This window comes from Mus pahari, chromosome 8, assembly GCF_900095145.1.
Source record: "Mus pahari chromosome 8, PAHARI_EIJ_v1.1, whole genome shotgun sequence".
NCBI lineage: Eukaryota > Metazoa > Chordata > Mammalia > Rodentia > Muridae > Mus > Mus pahari.
The window spans coordinates 3,213,172-3,221,513 of record NC_034597.1 but is presented as its reverse complement, the minus strand read 5'-3'; the positions used below and the strand labels follow the sequence as shown (position 1 = coordinate 3,221,513).

At 41.2% G+C, this 8,342-nt stretch overlaps 1 protein-coding gene across 1 annotated transcript in view; it reads left to right on the top strand.

Annotated features, from left to right (window-relative positions):
- Positions 1-8,342, top strand: part of Fhit (fragile histidine triad diadenosine triphosphatase) — a 1,532,796-nt gene that overhangs the window by 36,417 nt on the left and 1,488,037 nt on the right. Inside the window, exon 2 of the mRNA XM_021203701.2 lies at positions 1,355-1,405. The gene's annotated coding sequence lies outside the window, so the exon portion shown is untranslated. The remainder of the gene's footprint in view (positions 1-1,354; positions 1,406-8,342) is intronic.

The window sequence follows — 8,342 nt, the reverse complement described above, 5'->3', positions numbered from 1 at the left end:
TAACTGTAGTAGTTAATAACTAACTGTAGTAGTTAATAATTCTCAACTCCTGCAACTTTAGGAGAGTGAGAAGAGACAGAGTACAACACTTTCATAGGATAACTCTGAGGATAATGGTGGATGCTCCACAGTCAGCCTTCAGAACCTTCAGCCACTATCAGCTCAACAGCTATCACTTTGCTGCGTTCTTGTGGATCCACTGACTAACTGTGACACACGTGGGTAGTGTAATTTGGTGAGTGGGAAGTTAACAAGGAAAGACTTGATTTGCAATGTGAAGTTGTAGCTTCTGCTCTCCTGTGGGTTTTTCCTGAAAGAAGGCTGCGTTCTTGCCAGAGAAAGGGAGGTAGTGCACACCTAGGCATCCGCCATCCCCTCTTGTGGACAACAATGCTAAGCAGAACTCCAAGCCCATGTTCCTTGTGTGAATGGAATAATATTCCTGAACTAAAATATCTTGTGGCAAGTGGAAATCAGCTCTATGAAAAGGATGATAACAGGACTAAGAACATAAATGCTTGTTCAGGTTACACGTGCTGTGGTGATGTTTAATATGCCTTCCAAACCCACAGTTAATAATCCATTCACTGCTGAGGTGTTCACATTCTGAAAGGTTTGACTATAGATTTGGTGAGGTTTGTATGATGCACTGTGCTTTTTTTTTGTTTGTAACCGTGTTAGCCTGTCTTCCATTGGTAATAATACAATATATCAGATAGATCAGTTATAAAAATCTAAAAGGTTTATTTGGATAGTGGTTCTGAAGGTCCAAGATCTAGGGGCAGCATCTGACAATGGCATCCTCATGGCAGAACACCAAGGTTGTTTTATAGACCATCACATACCAGGAGACAGGGAGTACAGATGTATGAGGACATATACACGATTGCATGTTTTCCACAAATGTTTTAACAGATCATACTCCTTTTGTAAAACACACACACACACTTATACTGAGGCCTTTTGTCATGACTATGTGATCTCTTTCCTTTTCTCTATAAAGTCACTGGGCTTCAAAATCCAATCCTGAATCCTTTAGCCTAACAACCTTATTCATCCCTAGTGATTTCTCAGTGTCCTCCTCTCCAACCGGATTCAGATTAAATTTTCATTCGCTTCATGCCTCATTGTAGAAACTAAATTTTGACACACAAAGCCTTGGAAGACATTAAAACCATATCTGTCTGTGTCTCTGGTTGACCTTTTGGGCAGCTCTGAGGCACAACTTTCGTCAGTGGTGCATCTAGCTAGCACCACTTACCATAGCATATGGAAATTCTGTTGAAAAACATGGAAAGCAAACATGGTGCTTTACTTTTAAATATCTTAGTCTTTCATTTTTATCTCCTTGCAGCTTTGAAGCCCAGCAAAGAAGGGAAAAATCCACTGAGAAGAGCCTGGAAAGGTAAGTGTATTTATTACATGGCCTTGACAAACATTGCCTTTACCACATTGATTTTTCTTTTATTCAGAGATTTAAACACTTGGATTAAAGATACAGCTGACAGGACAACTTCCTTAACCACCTGCTCATCCCCTCCCATAGGCAAAAGTGCTGAGCAATAGTTAGCGGAGAGCAGGCACAAATACAGTGATGTGCTGAGGGTGGCCAAATGCGATGGCGTGTTTGCTGAGTTTTGCTTTCTTTCCAGCAGTTAAGATGTTCCAATAGAGCGAAGTTTACTAAGATTAATGCTCGATGGAGAAAGAATGCACTGCTACCACTCCTGGTCAATATTTAAATAAAACCAGCTGGCCAAACAAAGCATTGAAAATAAAATGCAGAGCAGCATTTCAATCGGGTTGGATGAGATTTATCATGGAAGTGAGTTGTGCGGTTGAGTGGAGGAGCTGGTATTGTATTATGGTAACCGCCTTCCAGTTTGGTGGGGCTTTCCCCCAGTCACACTGCATCCTTCCTAAGCAGGTTAAAGGAAGGGAACTTCTAAGCTCCAAGCAATAGGGAGAAACAGCAGCTCAGTCTCCTGTGAAACATTACGGTTGAGTTAGTTTTTTACATGGAAAAATGTAATTGTTTCATTTTGTAGGTATATTTATAAGTGTACCTCTGTACAGCAGTGTTCTTTGATTCATTGTTTAATTTCTGTTCTGCATGAAGTATTTTAATTTAGAGAATTCACTCTGAGGAATTATAGGGCTGTGCGTTCATCAAGAGTCTTTGGAGGCCAAGGTAAAATATGCCATAATTTTACGTTTGTTTTCATCATCAATTATGTTTTTTGACAATCTTAGGGTTTTTTTTCTGTCATTTTTATTATAGTAATTATGGCTGTGACCAGTTTGGTAAAAGTTGAAAAGCCAATTTGATTTACTTTCTATTTTAAGTTATTTTTAACTTTATGACAAACTTGAGTTTTTAATGTTCATTTTGAGAGTAAAGTATAGTCTTGCAAAGAAACTGGAGAAACATCTCTTTTGAATCATTAAGGCATTACCCATAAAAACTGTTCGGAGGATTTACTTTCAGGTGACCAAGTTCTGGAGCACAGATCCTGGCTGTCTTGAAGGTTTGATACAGTATGTGGCCATAGTGAAGAAAATGCCTTATAAAGATGCAGATGAGTCTCATTATCATAGACTGGTCACTGCCTTGCAGCCTTGAGCCATTTCTGGGAACACGGCAGCACTTGATAGCATTTAATCCTATGTGCTCACAAGTTACTGGTGTTGTAGATGATATAGCCACCTCGGGGACTTTGCAATTAGACAGCGTGGCTTGGTGCTCGCATTCCTTTAGAGAAAGGGGCATTTTCACACTGTTTGTTGTCTTAGAGAGGCTTCTTTGTTGAGTAAGTAGTCTGGAGTCAGACCTGGGCTTTGTCTGCTTTAGTTAGTGGACCATGAACAAATGATTCATTCTCTTTGTGTGTTTATTCTCTTCCCTGTCTGTAAAATGGAGATGAGAAGATATAATCTGCCTCATATGGGTGTTGTGCAAGAGGATGTCCTTGTTAAGCAGCTGTCACTTGGTGCTGCTGCTGCTGCTGTTAATGTCCCTTCATCTTCACCATCCTCTTCCTGTCCTCATCCTTCTCTTCTTCCTCACCATCATTATAAGCAGTAGCAGCCTTATGAATTTATTAGATATTTGAAAAATACATTTTTATTGGTGTATTTATATGAATATGTGTGTGCATGTGTGGGTGTGCATGTGCACATAAGTGCAAAAGTGTTTGTGGGTATGTGTGTAGGACAGAGGTTGACATCGAGTATCTTCCACCACTGTTTTCTGACTTACTTTCTGCGACTTTCTCACTTAAGCTGGAGCACACCAATTGGTTAGCCAGCCAGTCGCAGGCACCCTCCTGTTTCTGCCTCTCTAACGAGGGGTTTGCTTATGGCAGCCTCTTTTATGTAGATGCTAGGATCAAGCTCAGGTCCTCCTGCTTATATAGCAAGCCACCTCCCCAGCATTGTCCATTCTTTTACATTTTAATGACTACATTTTAAGTTGTTTTTAATTATGTCTATCTGTGTGTGCCTGTGTGTGGATTTGTCCATTTGAGTACAGGTACCTTTCGAAGCCAAAAGTGTCAGATACCCCTGAAACGGGGGTTACAGGTAGGCTTTAGTTGCATGATTTGATCCAGATAGTGGGAGCTGCTGAATCTTCAGTAAGAGCCCCGTGCACTGCTAAGCACAGAGCCAAGGCCAGGTCCCCAGTTCCTTCTCTTTTGTTTGTTTGTTTGAGACAGGGTTTCTCTGTATAACAACCCTGGATGTCCTGGAGTGAGCTTTGTAGACTAGGCTGGCCTTGAACTCACAGAGATCCACCTGCCTCTGCTTCCTGAATATTGGGTTTAAAGGCATGCACCACCATGCTGGGCTACGTTTTTTTTTTTTTTGTTGTTGTTGTTGTTGTTGTTATTGTTTTATTTTTTAAGTTGTTTTCTGATAATGTTTTCAAAAGGAACGCATTATTATTACCACAAAGAGAGGAATTCTTGATCTATCCTCAGGCATTAAATGAGAAGGTTACTTTTAATAGACATGGAACATGAGTCTGGTAAGAGGGCTCAGCAGATAAAGATGCTGCTACCAACACTGATGACGGACATTCTATCACCAGGCCTCACATGGCAGAAAGAAAGAGAGTACCAACTACTATGAGATTTCTGACTTCCACTTGTGTCCTGTGTCCTGTGCAAATATACAGACACACATACAGAGAGAGAAGAGGGAAATGGGGGTGTGGGAGGGGAAGGGAGAGGAGAGAATATCAATAAATGTAATAAAAAAAGAGAAACAAGGCTTTCAGAAGCAAACAAAACAACAACAACAACAACAAAACCCAAACCAAACCAAACCAAGAACAGGTCCGGACATCAGGGAAATGGGCCTTTTTGCTGTGTACGGCCAGTTACTCGGTTACTAATTGCTATAATCCTAAGTTATATTCTTAGGGAATTAGTGATATTCTGCTAGGCAGCTTGTTGGGAAGTTTTAAAGAGAGTCTTGGTGAGTGTAGATGAGCACCCTTCCCTCTTTCCCCTCAGCCATCTAGCTCTTTTCTCTTCACAGTGCTGGTATTTCCTTTGGGTGCATGTTGTAGTACACTCTGGCAGCCCTGTACTTAAGGTGGCTGTAAGATAGCCAAAGTACATGCTTGCTCTCTGGAATTCAGACCTTTATCTAAATCATTCTACCTCATTGCAGGTAGACATTCTGTCCTGACCATGTCTATGAGACCAAGATTAGCGGTTCCTGTTAATGGGCCACCATCCCTGGCTTGGCTGCTGATAGTCTCCATGTCTTATTTAGCCCCTAGTTGCCCTTCAGCAATCTAAAGTTAGCCAGTTGGTTTACCTTGATTATGATTTGAGAACCCTAACTAATAGCTTATACATCAGTGCCCTAGATTTAGAGTAAATGGTTATGGTTGGAGCTTTACAATGAAGACAGCATTACCTTCTTCCATTCTGTGTAAGAGCTGAATGTTTTACAGTAGATCACCAAAACAGATCCCTAAAAGTCACATTTTGGTGAGCTCCCTCCCCATGACTTCAGTCCTGGGTCCAAAGAAGTCCCCTTCCAGTGGCATCCCTAAACAACTCAGGATGCTCACACACCTAAAGGAGAGGCAGGAAAGTCATCTGTCTACTGTCTGGGATCTTGGGCTCCCTGTGGTTCAGGCCTGAGAAGTGGCTGCAATTCTCTTTCATTTATCCCAACATCTCAAAAGAAAACAATTGTATTGTTTGCCTTTTTCTTTTCTCTGAATTTTAATTTCTCTTCACAGTATTCTTTTGTTCCACCGAACTCCTTTTTTGTTAATGTGTAAAATGTGATTAAGAACATTGTTTGGGCCTCTGGCATTCTTGTGTTTTCCTGAGAATGGAACAAGCAAATTTCCTTTGATGTCTTCTGTATTGACTCCTGTTCTGTGCAGGTCCTAGAACAAGGTATTTAATGGCTGTGCTCCTGGAGACATTGCATTTGATCCCTCACGTATGTGACTAAGTAGTGTGGTTGCACTCTATGCTGGGGAGAGCTTCAGCTAAAATGTTAGGAAGGATGCCTTCAGGTTTGCTTCTGCAGCTTGCAAGCTTTGTGACTCTGGGCAATAGTCCTGACTCTAACATTTCCTATTCCTACCTCCTCTATTTCCTACAACCTTCTAATATAGTCATATCATGTAATATAGCCTAAACCTACAGGTAATTATTACATTATCACCATGATGTAATTGTTTCCACATTGAGCCAGAAGGTATAGACTAGTTATTTCTTTTAATATGTAAATTTTAATGTATTCTATAATTAATATGTGGTTTCAAATATGATTTTCCCCAGTGTCTACTAATACCATATGAAGAAGATGGCAGTAGGTGTGTCAGACTGATGTTTCCATTTTATTGATATGGAAAGTAAGACTTAAACCAAGTAGTTTGTCCAGAGCACCAGATCTCTTAATCCATCAGATCTCCTTAATCAGGACAGTTGTGATGAACACTCTCACTCCAGTAGGTCTGGTATGGAAATCAAGAGCATGCTCTTGTAGCTTGCTTAAGGTCATCATTGAATTCCTAGCACAGGGTGTGTGGCATGCCCCACAGTACTGGTTGCAGGCAGGATCTGAGGAGTTCTGCCTCTGTCTTGTCATTCCTTCTGCATAGCTATGTTGGTGGGGCTCATTATCAGTTACCACTCTCATCCGTGACGTCTGACTGCGTTGTTTGGTGCCCTCAGTTGTTGAGCAGCAGTCCTGACTCTGTTAACACACTGGCTGTTTGATGTTTGGACTAGTATAAAAAGAGTGAAAATTTAATCCTCATTCTAAACATTCCTTTTAAAGGACTCCACTTCCCCTGCAAGTTCCCTAAAATGACTTGGAGGAGAATCCAAAACTGTGGTGACAGAGGAACCCTGATGTCTTCGTTCTGCCTGTCACCACCTCCATGCTTGGCACTTGTTGTTTATCAGGCAAGAAGAGAAGTGGTAAAACTTGGCCTGGGGTTTTCTCATCCCTAGGTGTGAAATTATTTCAGAGCTATGGTAATAATACTTTGCATTTCTATCATGATTTTATTTGAAGATCTCCAAGTGTTCTGCTGGTGTTAATAGAGCTTCACAGCACCCTCTGAAGTAGGTAAGTATTATTAGAGACTATTCCCTGTAAGACCGTTTTCGCTTCACATCCCACGTGCGACTTGAAATGCTTTTGTTGTGTGGGACTCTCAACAGTCTGAAGTGCCATGCATGTTGGATGCTTCCTTTACATTCAGGCCTCATTGATCCCCACTGCATTGAGGGCGATCAAGTAGTTTCTTATAAGTGGGTTTGACGTTTTGTAAGTGAATTAAAATAAAAGGTGCCTGCAATCGCCTTTTGTGTGACGGTTTAAAAATATTTAATATTGTTCATCAGCAAGCGAGCCTCCGCTTTCATGGCTAGCCTTTCTTTTGTACAGCAGCTGATTGTGTAGCAGTGAATATACTGAATGACTAAGAAGAACTTGATCTGGGAGCGCAGTGTCCTTTAGAAGCTCAGGACGTGTCAAACCAGCTGAAAATACAAATTGGATTTGAATCTTGATTTAAAAGTGTCATTCTGAAAAACATTTAAATTTTAATGTGTGGCTTTTGTGGTGTAACTTTTCCTGGGGAGATGTTAACAACCATCTATACTTCCCAGATAGAGCACCAAGAACCTAGTCCAGCCACATCATCTTGTTGAAGCAGTGAATGTCAAGGGAACACTTTGGGGAGCACCGGTGATACAGAAAATCCTACGGCTGCACGGAGATTATGCAGAAACTGGGTCACTGGCTGTCCCCCAAAAGCTCCTCTTTAGAAGCAATTGTTTACTGCTTATATAACCTTGGGAAGGGGCCCTGTGAGTTTTGAAGGTCACTGAGCTTTGTGAATCACATGATCATACCCCCCTTTGTTCCTCCCTCCTCCAGGAAGGACTGTTTCATTCTGGAGGGAAGAGTTATACAATTTTAATAATGCATGGGCACATACTTGGTTCTATTTTTTCCTTTAAATATTGGAAAAGCTGACTTGGTGCTATCTGGGATTTCTACTTCCTTATGGGCTAATGGTGCAAAAGTACAGCAGGCCTGCTGTAGCACAAACCATCCAGGGACAAATGGTTCGATCTTATAGCATCCACCCTGGGGCTTCTTGCCCATGCAGTGGTAGAATACTTTGCTGTGTCTAGTTAGTGTCACTTCAAGGTCACACTCTTCATGGTCACCATCTCCATCCAGCGTCCTGCCAGGAGGCTGGTACTGGTCCCCACTAATGTAAGAGACATTTCCAGTTTTCCTGCAAAACCAGGAAAACCTATTTCTCACTCTCCTGCAATTGTCTACCTAGACAAGATCAGAGGAAAAGGAACAGTTTTAAGTAAAGCCAAACCAGCCTATGCTTACATTTGTTCATTGTCCTTTGTAGGGTCTGGCACAGTCCTTTCAATGTATTTAAGCCTTAGAGGGGGAAAAAAAGTCCTTACTGGTGACAGGATTTGATGGTTCGAATTGCCTGTGATAACTTTTTCTTTAGACACTCCCCTAAGGCCAAGTGTGCTAAAGCTCTTGAAATGAGAAAGGAGATTATTCCCAGGAAGGATGACCTACAGTACCGGTTGGTGTTTCTAAATGATGCAGCCTGACTCAACATTGAGAAAAGGTGAGGCTTTCCCATCCTGTGGGCACTTTATAGTTCTTAGGTGAGTGTCAACTGGTTGCATAATTCATCTTTTTTTTTTTTTTTCTGACTTCTCAATTGTCTTTCTTTTTTTGGAAAATAATCACTTAAGATCTATCATGTAAGGATTTGGGAGGATGTTGACAGAATTATGGATCTCTGTACCATT